The sequence below is a fragment of the Calidris pugnax genome, unplaced genomic scaffold (genome assembly GCF_001431845.1).
Source record: "Calidris pugnax isolate Ruff unplaced genomic scaffold, ASM143184v1 scaffold24, whole genome shotgun sequence".
Taxonomy (NCBI): Eukaryota; Metazoa; Chordata; class Aves; order Charadriiformes; family Scolopacidae; genus Calidris; species Calidris pugnax.
The window spans coordinates 11037916-11052430 of NW_015090922.1; the positions used below are offsets into that span (position 1 = coordinate 11037916).

General features: G+C 38.3%; 1 protein-coding gene across 7 annotated transcripts in view; it reads left to right on the forward strand.

Moving 5' to 3' along the window:
- The first annotated feature begins 7004 nt into the window (after positions 1-7004).
- Positions 7005-14515, forward strand: part of PPM1B (protein phosphatase, Mg2+/Mn2+ dependent 1B) — a 44800-nt gene continuing 37289 nt past the window's right edge. For 4 of the 7 annotated variants that reach the window (XM_014950823.1, XM_014950825.1, XM_014950826.1 and 1 more), the window contains exons 1-2: positions 7005-7120; positions 9048-9411. The gene's annotated coding sequence lies outside the window, so the exon portion shown is untranslated. The remainder of the gene's footprint in view (positions 7121-9047; positions 9412-14515) is intronic. The other 3 variants (XM_014950827.1, XM_014950822.1, XM_014950820.1) reach the window with 3 other exon arrangements.

The following is a 14515-nucleotide window of genomic DNA, read 5'->3' on the forward strand; positions in this document are numbered from 1 at the left end:
GGATTTTTTGTTTCACTTTTCCTTTTCTCTGAGATGATGTTTGGGTTTTTTTATGTACTTTTATGGTGTTTAAGTGTAAAAAAAAAAAAAAAAATTGTTATGCTACTAAGGATAATATTAAAATATCCAGTACTTGATCTGGATTTATTTCCTGCTCTTTACCTTATTGATTGCTTAGGCTGGTGAATGAATTTATTGGAATCATCCAAAGTCTAGGTTATGGCTGTTTATGTTTCTGAGGAGCACTTTTTCTGAAAATGTTGTGTATAAAACTTCCAATAGTAGTGGGTTTATACCTAAGCAAAAAAAACACAAACCAAAACAATCTTGTGGAAAAAAATAGCTAGAGCTAACACTGGGGAAGGGGGTGTGTGAAACTTGTTCTGTAGATCCTCTATAAGTGCACTGCAATCAAACTGCTTTTTAAAAGATAACCTAGAAGTTTATGGCATTCAGCCATTGAAAAGATGCTTTAATAATAGAAATTGCTTGTTTTGTGGGAGGTTTTCCAACCAACCCTCCTTTAGATTCTGTGCATCTCGTACAATGTGAAAAAACTGGAAGCAGCTAAAGGTGACTGTCTCTTTTAATAGTCATTTGTGGGATCAAGGAAAAGATGAGCACCTTTGCGGATGATTACTCTGAAAAGAGAATGTTTCACAACATTTGCTAGAGTCAAATAGCTGTGCAGTCTTCTCTGCAGGCAGTCCTTGAGAGCTCATCTGTTGTTTTTTTTTTTCTAAGTGGTAAAAGCTATAGTTTAACATTTTTCTATGTTTTAAAATTGAAATAATAGTTAGGTTTGTGTCTTTGGAAGAGAAGCACTGTTGAGACTCTGCCATAGTGACACTGGTGCTGTGTATTCTACTTTTATATCATAGTAAACCATAGAATGTATTTTGCTTCTGTTTCTCCTTTGGTTTGCCTTATGCTGAACCATATCTATGCTTTTATCTGTTTTATTGCTATGTTGGAACATAAGAGTGATGGAGGGTAGGAGCTGTTGAAGATCAGCATCTAGCTTGTAACATTAAATTGCGTAGGATGACTTCTTGCTTTCTTAACTAGCATCCACCAAACACACGCAATTCTAGGCCAGAGTAGAATCTCTTTAAAATATTTTATGAAGTCAGAATGATAGCTGTTGTTAACTATAACAGCTTACTATGTGGTTTTGACTATTGTTGCAGTATTGTTTTAATTTAAAGAAAAAAAGGAATGCTGTCAACTCAGAATATCTGACTTTTGGAGGGAAGGGTGTAAGGTTACAGACTGTCAAAACAATTTCGGATGATTTTTTCTTTTTTAACATGAAGTGAAATGGGGCTGAATTAAAGAGTCAGAGGGGAAGAAGTAAAATTCCAATATAGTTTAGGATTCTTGAAATGAGCTTGTGTGCTGCTTTTGGCAATGGCAGGGGATAGAATTTAACATGGTCAGAAAAATGTCACTGGGGAAAGTACTCTGAAACTGTATTTTTTTAGACCCTTTGTTAATTTATATTTGGAAAATATTTTTCTTTGAAAATAGCATGGTAATTAAATATATCTGAGAATATACAGGTTTTTTCCACCTGAAGTCTTCCATATTTCTGAATCTGTACAGTGGGAAAGTAGGGCTCTGTGTAGGAAAAGTACTAGTCAGTTACTACTTGAAGTGATCTTTTTTTGCTGTTGTTTCATTTTGTTCAGGGTTACCAGATTGAAATGTGTTTTGTATAAACAAAGACTTGGTGTAGCAATTCCATAACTGAAGTAACTCATTTTTTTGAAAGGTGTCTTAAGGTTTGTCCAGACTTGAAACCTGGTTATATTGTGTGTTTCACAAATAATATGAAGCTAATGTGGAAGACGTCTTAATATGTCTCTCCATATTGTCCCTTCCTCCATACGTGTTGTTTATTGAAGCAGTGGTTAGAACAGAAGCTCTGGCATACAAAGCAGACATGACAGTTTTGATCTGTCATGAATTGTCAGATCTGTGCTTGAAGACTTTATGAACTAAGTAATGGTCCTAGAACACTGTATTGGAATCTCCATCACCCTTTTATGTTATTTATCTTCTTTTTAGCAATCATCTTAAGCTATCGCTAGTACAAAAAGAATTGGTGAACCTGGACTGGCTGTAAGCAAACTTTCTTCTGCACAGTTTATTTTGTTCCGATTTCGGAACTGTTGATTCTTTCCACTTAGTGTTTATCCTGCCCTTTCCTTGGGTCAAAGTCTGATAGTGTTACTGCAGGAGAGAAAGTGAAATGAGGCAAGAGAGCAAGTGAGAAGTAGTGTTGGTAGTGAGGAAGAAAACTGCAATGCTTTCTGAAGACCTGAAGTCCTAAACTCACTGAGAGCTTAAGCTAATGCAGAGAATACTCGAGTAGGCAGAGCACACTATTTATCGAGGAGTATTCTTCCTTATTCTTTTATCACAGGGTTCTGTTTTCTGTTTGTTCATCTGTTCATCATGTGAAAGATGCTTATCAGCAGACATGCAACACTTGATTACCAACTTTTGCTGTCTGCCACTAGCCTACTGGAATTATTTGCCTTTCAGGGTTATTGTGACTATCATAATGGCATGGGTAAAAATCAACAAGTTTAAGTTGACCACTGACATCTGTATTGCTGGGTGAGATGGGAGGGAGCTTATTTAGATGAATCTTCACTCTCTTTCCTGATTTTTGGTGACGTGTGGTTCCTTTCAGCTCATTTTTCTCCTGTTGTGTCCCTTCTTGAGAAGGATTGGTGGCGTATGGGAGAAGTTTCAGTCTACAGTGCTTTTTCATAAACTGTGTAGAAATGGTGTGGTGGGTTTTTTTCACCCTGAACTGTGTTAAAAGTCCTGCAGATAGAGGAGAACTTAATGCATGGCATGATCTTATCTTATAATTCTTATTATAGATTTAAGGTGTCATGGAATGGGTAGACTTGCATTACTGTTGCTGAGGAAGCAAAGATTCCTAGAAGGTCTTTGGGTGACTGAAAGAATGTACTTGGACTAAACTGCCACGTTCAGAGAAGGAAAGGAAAATTGGAGTGTCCGGATGAGACCCAGAATAATTATTTCATTAAGAGGTAAAAAGTGATGAAGCTTGTTTGGTTCAGCTACCAAAAGGTAGTGCCTTCAAAACCCTAAAGACAGGACAAAGGTAAACCTAGCACAGTTAAAAGTGGCTAGCTTGTAATTCAGTTGAATCTGAGCTTCTAATTCTGACTTTTTTCCATGTTGGTTTCTAGTTATTAAATCTTACACTACCTCAGTGGCATTAGATACTCTGCTTTCTTTGTCAGTCAGGCACTGTTGTTATTTTTCTGCAGCTGTTTAAAAACAATGGATGTAACAACTTGGAAGCTGGCTTGCTTATGTACACAATATAAATGTTTTTGTCTCTTTGTAATGGGGAGTTCATTCCCTCTACCCAACCAGCTTTCTGCTACATGCTACCTAGTTGGTGGGCATCTGGCAACTTTTCAATGTTGATACAGCACAGAAAAGAGAGTTCTTGTTTGGCCTCTGTATGCACTCAGGCATTTGCTTCTGCAACCCACTCATCCTGACTGTTTCATTAAGAAAGAGGTTCTTCTATAATTACCTGAGCATGTTAGTGTTGCTGTAATTCTGCAGTCTTCTGCCTCCGACCATGTGCTCCTCTCCGTCCTCATGCTGATACTTGGTTGTGACTCATTTCACAGTGAGAGAGTTATGTCATGTGTGTATGTTGGGTATCTATTGCTGGAGTTAATTTTCTTTTAGTTTAGCTTCTTGAGTCAGCTTGCAACTACTGATGGAAAAGTTGGAGTAGAAAGAACCTCTTCACTTTGAGGGTGGCAGAGCACTGGAATGGGCTGCCCAGAGAGGTGGTGGTGTCTCTGTCTCTGGAGACATTCAAAGCCCGCCTGGACAAGTTCTTGTGCAGCCTGCTTTAGGTGGACCTGCTTTGGCATGGGGGTTGGACGACGTGATCTCTAGAGGTCCCTTCCAACCCCATATCGTTCTGTGATACCGGAAGTCACGTAACTCTGGCAGTGTTAGCAGTGTCACCAGCCATGTTGCAATCCTAAAGTAAAAGAACATGCAATTAAATGTTGAATTTAAAACCTCTATTGCAACTAAATTAAAAATGCCCATCTCTTCTCTTTGATTTTCCCCAAATGCATAGCCTGCTACAGATGTTGATATGACTCCCTTCAGAGCAGTCATTCCAGTTTAATTAAATATCAGCACTTGCTGACAAGAATATCTTTATTCTGTAGGCACATGAGAATACAGCAGAACCCAAAACTTTACATAGCAAAGGTCATGGTAAGAAGTTTGTCAGAAAGCTCCTGAGCCAGTCAAGCTGTTTTTCTGTGCTTTTTGTTACGTTTGCAAATTTCCTTAGGGGATAAGGAAGGTAAGAGCCTCTGCTCATCTGCTGTGGTGTTGGCATTGCTCACTGCTTAATGTGGAGCTAGAGTATCTAATCTACTCCCTGCTTCAAACACAAATTTTGTGGAACTGCAAAGGGACTGAAGTATTTTGGGGGAAATGTGGGTAATCTCATCACTGGTAGAGACCAGAACTTGCGTTTTTTTGTCAGGCGCTGGTGGGTTTTGTGTCCAGGAGTTCTTGAACCTCAGGTTCAGAGATAACAGTAAGGTGAACTGAAAAGACATAAGCAATCTGAGTTTCAGAAATTCTTTGTAATGCACATAATGAAACATGTTTAGGATTTCTTGGCCATTTGCTATTCTTTTCTGCTCCTTTTCATTCCTTTACTTAAAATTTATTATAGAAACTGGTGGCAGATAGAGTTATGAACACCAAGTTTTTCCTTTTATAACCTCTGCTGTTATGGTCTTGTTGCCAGATACTTTGAAAATTAGCCAGAAACTCAATTGTTTGATGTCTGTGTTCACTTGTTGAGACCTGCTTATTTTTCTGCACAGGGTTTTTATGTTTAAGCTGCAGAGCATTTGAGTTCTGCAAATTGTTGAAGCCTAGAGGTGATTCCTGTTCACTGTTTCAGGTATCCTTGCTATGTTATATAATAAATAAAGCTTTTTATTTCACTTGCTAAAAGCATTAAATACTGGTTTACTTGGATAGCGCTATCAATAAGTAGCTCATATCAGCTTCTAGCAAAATGTTTCTGGGGCCTTTGAAAAAGGTGGTGACTGAAAATAGCCGGCATGGCTCTGCTAAGGGTCAGTCATGACTTCACTAACTTGACTGACTTCTGTCAAATGACCAAGTCTTCAACTGAGGGGAGAGCAGTGGATGTCAGTAGCAGATCGAGTCATTTGAAAGGGTGGCTGATGTGTCATACTCTGCCTAGACAGCAGTTACACCTGGAGTTGCTCAAGGGTCTGCTGTGAACTACCTTCTTCTCTTCCCACCACCCCCCAACCAGTGTCTTTAGCAATGACTTGGAGGAGGAGGTGGAATGAACCTTCATCAGGTATGTGGCAGACACAGAACTGGGTGGATCGAAGGCAGGGCAGCCATCCTGAAGTACTTGGAAAGGCTAGAGGAGTAGGCCTGTAGGAATCTTACTAAGTTCAACAACGGTACATGCCAAGTCCTGCTTCCAGGATTAATAACTTCCCTGCAATGTTACAGACTGATCAGATTGTAGCTCTACTGAGAATTACCTAGTTCTGGTGAACAGCAGCCTGAATACAAGTCAGCAGTTCACCCTGGTAGTCACGAAAACAAACAGTTTTATTCCTCTTTAGTTGGCATTTGTTCTAGATGGTCCCAGACTATGTCTAATACTGCGTCCAGCTTTGCTCATGTTATCCTTACCCCAGCAAGAACAACATTGATAAATTTAGGGCAAGTCCACAGAGGTGATCAGGGAGCTGCAGTATGTGACCTATGAGGGCATGCAAAGAGCCTTTTGTGGCCTTGTTTGCCCTGGAGAAGAGATGCTTAGGAAGGACCCAGTAGCAACCATCTGGTATGTTACAAGGATGGATACCAAGAAGATGGAGCCACTCTCTTTTCTGAGATACACAGTGGGAAAACAAAAGACAGTGGTCATAAATTGAAATAGGGGGATATATGTTGAAAATAATTCTTTCTTGGTGTTGAAAAAGAAGTTTTAGAACTTCATAGTGATCGATATGCCTTGTTTCTTCACTTGGCTTTACTCATTATCCTGAACCTGAAGCCATTTGCAGAGCATTTGTTGTTTGAAGTTACGGGGTGGGGGGCAGTGTGGGGAGAAAGATACTGGAAAAGGAAACTAAATCGCAGTTTCTCTGAGATAGGTCTGAGCAAAGAGGGAAGTGAACCAATGAAAAAAATAAGCTGTTATCCTGGATGCTAGATGTAGACATCTCCAAAACAGGGAAGGCTTTAGTCAGGTTCATGCTGCCGATAGTACGTACTGGTATGTTCAGGCATGGGTCAGTTTAGGTAACTTTGGTGAGTAGTCATGTCTGTTCCTGCTTTTGTTTTTAAAGAGATCTGTAGTGGCTAGTAACAGGCTTCTTTGTCATGGTTTCTGTGCTTTAGAGTAAGTTTGAATCTCAACTTTTAGCCTGCCTTTTTCTTTGAATCTAGGGTCTAGATATATTCTTGTAAAAGATTGCGTTAGTATGCCAGGCTTTTCCATCCTCTCAACGTAAACATGCATTGCATGCACGAAGTATAGGCAGGCTCTCGCTCTGTTGCATGGTTGTACATATTCCTGGTTTGGAAGTGGATTTGTTTACACCTCTGTGAAGGTGGTACATATTGACAGTGGGGTTTTTTGGAAAGCAGTGGCCGTTGAGTGGTGTAGCCTAGATTGCTTCATACTTCCATCTTTAACACGTGAAAGGCATTCACGTAATCTTTTGCTGCATTACTTTGGACAAGTAGGAACTTTTTGACTAACTTGGCTGCTTCCAGTGGTTCATGTATTTTATTAGTTCCAGTCTAGAATTTGCTATTAAGCAGTTTTTGAGCTATAGATTTTATTGAATATCGTGTTGAACTAGGAGAGAAATTGGTCAATTCTTCCATCTTACTACTTTCAGACTCGCAGGCTCTTCTGCTTTATTCATCCCTTATATACAAGGAAGAGTCTGTAAAGTGAATCTTTATCAGAAGGACAAAGCTCTGGAAGAAATTTGACTTTTGTACTACGTTCAAGGTAAGACTTTAAAGACTTGTGGTCAGATGACAAAAAGCATGAATACTGAGGCTTGCAAAATGGTGCTAAGTTCTTGGCTTCTTGCATATTATGCTATTCCTACAGAATATTATGAATATTTTTTAAGTATTAAATGCTTCTGCATAATTCTGTGGAAATGCACTAATGATCAAAGGCATATAAACTAGCTGTGGCTGTGTTCCTAAACTAAAACAGTTAACTGAGTTGCTAAATGTGATTAATGTTTACTATGCAAAGCTGGTTTTTGGGTAGCATAGGTGTTCCCACTTCTAAAACTGATACACTAAGCTGCATGATATAAAATGGAATGTCTAGCTAAATTGCTGTTGTCTTAGTAACTGTTCTTGGCTTACTTTGAGGTCCTATGCTGAGTTTGTTGTAATTTGGCTTTGAATGCAATATTGTAGTTCTTGAGTGACATTCCCAGTCAATTTCAAAATATCAGGAAATAATTGTGATTCAGAGGGCAGGTTTGCTGCCTTTTGGAAGCAATGGTATGTGCATTTCATTCAATAAAACCATAGCTTCCAGCACCTCTACAGGTGTCATACGTCTGCAAGTTAGAGCACTGATCAAGTAGTAGGAGCCATTGATGTCATTCAGCAGAGTGATACCATTGCCTTCAGTTTCTGTGCACAGTTTAACACAATGTTTAATAATGTTTGTTGTGTTGTTCCCCTACCAACCCTCAGGGAAGAGTGGAGGACTAAGGGGTAAAACCTTTAGCAAAGTGGAATTCCCTCAAGTGGGATCAGTCTTGGGGACAATGTTGGTGGACTGTCCTGTTGACTGGACTAGCATTGTGTTCATGGTACTCAAAGGGAGGAACTGAAAAAGTGGTTCAGAAGACCGGAAAGGCACATAGCTATCTTGCAGAGAGGGTAATTTGTGTAAGAAGGGAAATACAAGGCCATAGTATCCAGCCATAGGACAGATGGTGGAGACATTCACATAGAATCACTCAGAAGCAAGTAGGAGATGTTTTGGGGATTGGAAAGTACAAGTACCACTCAACGTAGGCAGCTGTTGCCTAATGCTAGCTTTTCAGTTTTGGGGGTGCTGGAGACCTACTGAAACTGGCGTTCATTGTGCTGAATTCAGCATCTGTTTGAAGGCTCAGATCAGCAGTCTTCCATTCATGTACCTATTTCTAATTTGTTGTGACTATGTGGATCTGTTTTTTATGTAGTAGGTTTTACTGAATTATCTGTGTAATCCCCAAGCTGCTTATCTACTTTTCTTTTTAAACTACTAAATTCATCAGCTTCTTTCAGTTGTCATTCTGCAAAAGCCTGAATACTTGAGTATTCCTTTGTGAGCCTTGATGATTTTTTTTTTATGGATACCTAGTTTAATCCAGGCAGTTTGTTAAACCTGGTATAAAATACATGCAGGTTAAGCTTTACGCGTAGTAAAGTGATAAGACTGAGATGCGAGCTTTGGAAGATATAAATAATTTTAAAATATCTTGACATGTTGCCTCTATAAATGATATGTCAGAGTAGGGTGTCTGCCCCCTTGCTAGAATTAATGTGTTCTTTTATGCGTCTTTGTGCAAAGACGTTCCCATCACCATTCAGTCCAGCAAGGGCATGTCTTGCAGCCAGCAGTGTACAGGAGCAGTAACCTTTGGTGGAGCTGGTGTCTTAATCTGTGATAGCCAAATTTGCCTGCAGCTGATGTCTGACCTGATGAATAGCATAAAATGAATGTTGAATTATTAACATGCTTGCTTCCCGGAATCCTTTTTGCTGTCAAGTCCATGTAGACCTATCATTACTGCATTGACTGCCTGTAATGCCCTTAAGCACCCTCTCTAATATTGATTTCTTGAAAACTGGCATGGTCTTCTTGCATGTTAGTTTTAACATTCTTACTGATAAAATTGCCCTTTGAATTTTTGCAGGTGTAGTTCGACATGTATTGTGGTACTTGCATAGTGACAAAATTAAAACAGTTTTTATTCAATAGATATATTTGAAACTTCACCATTGAAATATACATTGCAAATCAAGAGATTTTAAATTGTATTGATTAAAAGTGAGTCAAACTGATTGAGTCGAACTGATTTATTGTGAAACTGAAGTTGCAGTACTAATTGGCCAAAACTTTGAGTATTTAAGCTTGCAAGTTGCCAAATGGCTGCTTCTTGCCAAGCACTCCTCTGTTTAGATGACAAGTGAAGCAGTTCAGATAGCCTCAATGCAGACACCTGAAAAAGATTCCATGTGTCCAGGCAACGATACTGGAGACTGCTGCCAGAAAAAAAGGTAATGGAAATTTGCTTCACTCTGCAGTTCCTAGAGATACTATTTTTTTAATTAGGCTTCAAACTTTTTAAGAAAGTGTGGTGGAAAAGTAGAGCATGCTATAAAAGTGCAGGGGGGAGTACTGTGTTCTCTGAAGTAGTCTGAAAAGCCATCTGTGATCTGAAACCCGACTTCCTATGACACACTGTGAATTGAATAGTATATATCAGGTGATTACAGCTATATTGGCCCTGTTACAGTATGGCAGTACATCATTACATATCATGTGGGATCAGCTGCTTCTCTTAAGCATTTGTTTATAACTGCCTTAAGATGCTTTGAAATATGCCTTATTTGAAGTGAACTGAATCAGTTCAGCTGGGTTGATTTAGGAAGATAAGCCTGTGTTAGTGATAAGGGAGCGACTTCCTAAGCAAATAGACCCTCTTAGACATTTTAAGACATCTTCACATTTCTAAGTGTTGATTCTATTCATGCTGATCCAATACGGTTACTCAAGTACTTTTGTTTATAGGTAGAAAAAAATTTCTTGATGTGGAAGAGATTAAGGAAAAAATAAGATGTTCTAAAACTGTAATTGAGGTATAAAAATAACTATGTACTTTAACAATTCCTATTTGGAAGCTTCAGTTTCTGCATTACTTAAATTAGTTCTTTTGGAAGATTGTGTATGTGTAGGCTGTGAGTTGACATAACAGATGCTTGAATTATCTCTTTCCAAATTGTGTGCTTTGCAGTAAACATTGAAATGCCTATAGCATAGTAAGTGTTAATATTTGGCAGCTTGTAGTACCCGTGTTCTTATGTTACTGACTCGAATGTGCTGGTGATTATTATAGTGTTGAATAACCTTTTTTGGCATTTAATTTAACTCCTTTTGTGTATAAACCTAGCAAGTGGTAACATGGCTAAAAAAGCCACAAATAGATCCCAGTGGTTAAGTAGTGTGGCAGACAATTTATGCCTCCTGTAACTGCACGGGTACATCAGCAATGTCCAAGTTGTGGTTTGTTTTCTTTTTTTTTTAATCTGCTGTGATGACTCAGTTTTAGTTCATTTGTATCTGAAGACTTGCCCTTAGAAGATGAGGGAAGAATAAAAACCTCTACTTGCATTCTTGGAGAGAGGTGAAATTCTTCCCCTAATCACCAGTATCATAAATAAAGAAATAAAAAACCACTCTTGCTATCCCTGATAGAAGTGATAAAACTTTATTTCTGTCACTGTAAAACATAGCAATGTTAGGGAATTCTTATTGTATATTCTGTACCTGGTACTAACTGAAATACTGTAATTTTGATCTATGTTGCTTGGTGGGTTTTTTCTCTACTTTGTGGAGTTTAAATTCCTTCTAAATTTTGGATATACTCATTGTCCCACTTAGGGTTGTGTGTATTATACATGTAAGAGAGGGGAAAATGTGATTAGTTCACATGCATATATTGTAATGGCTTAATTCCTGACAGACAAAATGGGATTTGAGAATCCTGTGTGGGATATTTGCTCTAAATACAGGATCTGTACAGAAAGGAATGCTGTTTAAAAAAAAAGTTTAAGCTTTTTTCTTCTCCTATAAGGAGCAGCAGAAATATGAGATAAAAAAAGTTCCTTATTATCTTCAATGGTAGTAGCAAGACCTCATTCAAAAGCTGGCTTGTAAATGCATTACTGGCCACTAGATGTTAGGATGAGATTCTCCACTCAGATAAAAATTAACTGGAGCTCCCAAAAGTTGTTAGCTGGCTTATAAAACACTGTATATTGTTCTGAGAAGAATTAGTTGAGACAGCCTTCTGCAAACAATCTGTTCCTCCCCTTTGCGAGCATTTCCTACAAGAGACTTACAATGATATTAATCCTTTGAAGACTATCAAGCTTCCTGACTATATCCTACAGGTAGAGCATCTTAAAATTTTGCAACTCAGACACCTTTGCTGTCTTAGCAATAAAAGTAAAAAATTATGTCAGGTCTCTTACCTCTTTATCCTACAATGTTTGGAAGTCTGTACCTATGGAGTTTGTTTATTATCCAAATGCACATACTTGCTACAGAATTAAGTGATCTGAAATCTGTTGCTTTCTCTGATTTTCCTGACAACTGCTTCTGTAAGAGTTTTTGTCATCTTACACTTATTTTTTTAAAAGATTTAGCAAGAAAGGGCTAAATCCTTTTCACTGCATAATCAACAGAGAAGGATTTTATTTGCAAGATTACTTCTGAATTTTGAGTAATACCACAGTTTGCTAACACCTTGCTCTTTTCCTGGGGAAAGCAATGACAAACTCTGGATGCTCTGTATAATACTGCTGTAGTAGCTAGAGTGGATGAGACAGTTCACTTCTATGTGAAGTGAGGTGTGGTTTAGGGACATGCTGTTTTGGCCCAAAGGACATCTGAGTAGATGTGCCCTGTAATGTTATCAGAGAGCAGGTGTGGTGGATTCTTTCCCAGAACATTTAACCAGTGCTCAGGCTGTGATTTCTGCTTGTTTCAAGCAGATGGATATTTACAAAATCTAAGTAATCCACCTGGAGTGACTGTATTTTTTTAAGCATTGATTTGAAGGCCAGATGTTCACAGAGGCAAAAAAATAGACAGATGGTTGCAAACTGACTAATTAGCTATTGCTACCTAGGTGTTCTAGCTAGTAAGATGATAATAAATTTGCCTTATGGGGAAACACCATAGGAATTTGCTCAAAAGATAGACACTTCAGTAATAGTAAACATGATCTGATGTTGCCCGTGCAAATGACTGTGGTGTGTCTGAGCTAGAATTTTGAATCCCCATCATGAAGATGGATGTTTGCAGACTCTGCCCTTTGCATTAAGGAAAAAGAACACAAAACCACGCACAATATGATCACATATTCCACAATCTGCAACTCCTTGATTGCCATGGGAGGAATATCTAGAATTTTACTTATGCTATAGCCATAAAGTAAGATATGATAAAAGCTCGAGTCTTGTGCAAGCTATTCTCTAGAAAGTCTTAGCATGCCCAATAAACATGTTTGTTCAAAGTAGAAGTCCTCTGCTTACAATCCTTCTTTGTAGTGAAGGAACGTTAGCACATAAATGCAGTACATGTACATTTTAACTCTTAAAGATATTCTCTTCACATTAGTTAAGCTAAAGATCAAGTAACTGAAAATGAAAAAGTGTTGTACTTGGGTATTTTTACTGAAGCATGTTGCATGAACTTTCTCTACAACATCTCTGAAACTAAATGTTTGAAAAGCTGTCCAGCATAACTGACTGAGAGATGATTCCGTATTTCTGTGCTTGAGTTATGCTAAGCATAACTCTGATCTCTTACTGGAGACAGAGAAGCGGGTGCTTGCCAGTGATCTCCCAGTAGGCAAATGGAGATTGCATACATACATTCTGAATTCTAATAAGGCTGGCTGTTGGTATTCCTTCATCTTTTGCTTGTATAATTCACCAGAGTTTGGGTTACTCATCAGCTGGATGAGCAGCCTCTGCTTCAGGCGTTCACTTGTAGCAGTGTGACTATCTATGTGGCTGAGCAACAGACATTCACCTGGAAACAGGAACAAGAAGCTGAGAGCTAATACTGTTCAAGCTACCACTGCTGCTAAGACATCTGTATAGCCATAATGTGAATTTACTGATCCAAAGCTTACCTAAAAGAGAATTACAGAGAATTTAGGAATTAAAAGAGGTGCCTTACAAATATGTATTAAAGATAGGTCTGGAAGAAAAAAGTCCAGAATAGTTTAGGAAACTACTTTCTAGATGTATCAAAAGGCAGCTTTCCAATGCTGTAGTTCAAGTCTGCCATTTGTGTGGTGATATTTAAAAGTATGGACCTAATTAGAGTGTTTAACCCATAATATTATCAAAATTAAACTTTTAGGTAAAATACTAGTCTAATACTGTGTTCCTGTTGGAAATTCAGCCTCGAATAGTTCAAATTGCTAACTTGCAAGAAAAGTTTGAACTGCAAACTTCAAACTGCTGAACTAAATTTTCACTATAACCCCAATTAAATTTATTTCAAGGCATTATGCTTTTAAGAAACCCTGGGTATTACTTCTAAAATGCAGTGGAAAGATACCATTCTTTTTATAAAACCGTAAGACTAGATGAACTGCTTCAAGAAGGATAAAACTCTTAAATTACTTCATAGAGTTTTTAGTCTTGAACATAAGTTCATTTTCCTTCCTTTAACTGTTGGAATAATGAACATTTTAATTCAGCTTCCACATTTGGAGAGAGAAGGGGAGAAAAAACAGAAAAACTCCCACACCCACAAAAACACAAATCAAGGCTTTGCCCAGTCTTGGTTGATTCACAGTGTTTTTGTATAGAACAAAGAACCACTTGGCAAATGCAGAGAGAATTCATTATCATTTTATTACAAAGGATGAACAACTTTCTCTTTAGGGTGAAAGTTGTACATTGTCTCAAGTAATTACACAGAAATTAACTCCTGTTTTAGTGTGAACTTTGTCATACATGTAGACTAAGGAAGAACTACTGTGGGAACTTGCAGCACAACTAGAGCGCTCCATTATGCGCTCTTATATTCCCAGAAAAAATCAGATAGCCTAGTGAATGCCTCTTCTAGCAGAGGTTTAGGGTATGTTGGGAACATGCAGTGGGGAGGTTGCAGTACACTAGCTACCCTGTGGTAAGTTTGCACTATTGCTCTTTTCCTTCTTCCTCCCAGTGTCTTCTACTTCTGCAAAATCTTTTACGATCATCTGTGTGAACCAGTTTACAGTTTTGGGGGATTGTATCAGCGGTGGTGGCATTGTGATGTCGTAAGGTCAATTATAACATACTAGACTATAGCTTATTCTGTTGATGTTCAGGGAGTGGGCTGTTTTGTTTGTTTACTTGTTTTAAACCAGCAATGATTTGGTTATCTGTGAAAGGTCAGAGCTGTAGCTGTTGAGGGGCAGAATAAAACCAGCGTGTTTCTGGTGCTTCTGTTACCAGTCTGGAAACTTGCAAAGAATTGGATATTGTAGTGGGTTTTGTTTGTTTTAAATATTAGGTTTTAGCTTGATGATCATTAGTGCTTTGCCATCAGGACTATTAAGTATGTATTTGATTATCAGGAACACCAGCATTT